Below are 1,348 nucleotides of genomic sequence, written 5' to 3'. Positions count from 1 at the left end.
ATCGCTTCTCGGCCTTTTGGCTAAGATCAAGTGTAGTATCTGTTCTTATCAGTTTAATATCTGATACGTCCCCTATCTGGGGACCATATATTAAATGGATTTTTGAGAACGGGGGCCGATTTCGAAGCTTGCTTCCGTCGCCCTATGCATTGACCCGATATGGCAGTATCTTCGGGTACAGTGCACCACCCCCTTACAGGGTTAAAAAGAAAGATTCCTACTTTCATTGCTACCTGCTTGCTGGCTAGCCAGCTAGCCAGCCCTGTGGGCCTTGCTGCTGCAGCCAAAAAACAAAAGGTGGTGCTGCTGCTGCTTCTGCTGCTTCTGCTTCTGCTTGTGTCTGGCCCCTGTTGGAGCGTCCAGGCACAGGACTTCTGCTGCTGCTGACTAAATGGCCTCCTTAATTGGATCATTTGAGTAGCCAGCACACCTGTGCAGGTAGGGCATGACATGATAGGCAGCTGCCTTGATAGCGGGTGGGTGCTGAATGTTCCTAATTGACAAAATAAGATTAATGCTTATGAAGAAATATAAAATCTCATCCCTTCCCCAATATCGCGCCACACCCCTACCCCTTAATTCCCTGGTTGAACGTGATGGACATATGTCTTTTTTCGACCGTACTAACTATGTAACTATGTAACATAACATGGGGGGGGGGGGGGGGTCTCCTGGCTGTTCACACAGGTGTGTCATTGCTGTACATTGACCATGCATTGCTTCTGTGGTATTGCAAAGGCAAAGACAAATGCTTCCAGCCATCCATTGCACTAATGGATTGGTCATCAGCTGGCTGTCTATGTCCCGCATCAATATAGACCAAAGTACAGAGGGTTAGGCTATGCTATTGTGCACCTACCTGATGCATCAGAAGGTGCGAGGCCCTTGCTAAATTCTGTGCACAGACTTTGAGATCTATGCTTTAGACTGTATCTAAACCTGCTCCAACATGGACTGACATTCTGGCCTACTTTCAGCCGATGCGACTTGTCTGTCGCTGAACAGTCGCTTTTTATGTATTCAGCACCTATGTATAATGTTGTAAAAATGCTCTAGAAGCTAAAGTCGCAGAAATGTCACACATATTTGGCCTGCAACTTTCTGTGCGACAAATTCAGACAGGAAAAATCAGTATAAATCCTTAGAAAATTATCCCCCAGTGTCTCCATCTGCTGGCGGTATTGAATAAGCATTGCTGCACTGATGGGGTATGCATTAGACGAAAAAAAAGAAGAAAAAGAAGAATAATACGCCCAGAAAAGAGGCGAAAAGGAGAAAAACGTAAAAAAACGTGAAAAAAAAGTAAGAGGAAGAGAAGGGAAAAAAAGGTGGAAATGGGTTTAAAAGT

At 45.1% G+C, this 1,348-nt stretch overlaps 1 non-coding gene across 1 annotated transcript; it reads left to right on the top strand.

The window, feature by feature from the left end:
- LOC130322137 (U2 spliceosomal RNA) lies at positions 1-191 on the top strand. The gene has a single exon (XR_008867721.1). It is a non-coding gene; the product is annotated as a U2 spliceosomal RNA (small nuclear RNA).
- The last annotated feature ends 1,157 nt before the right edge of the window (positions 192-1,348 follow it).

Source organism: Hyla sarda, unplaced genomic scaffold (assembly GCF_029499605.1).
Source record: "Hyla sarda isolate aHylSar1 unplaced genomic scaffold, aHylSar1.hap1 scaffold_231, whole genome shotgun sequence".
In the NCBI taxonomy this organism is placed as follows: domain Eukaryota; kingdom Metazoa; phylum Chordata; class Amphibia; order Anura; family Hylidae; genus Hyla; species Hyla sarda.
The sequence above is the reverse complement of the archived record's forward strand: the minus strand, read 5'-3'. Positions and strand labels throughout refer to the sequence as shown.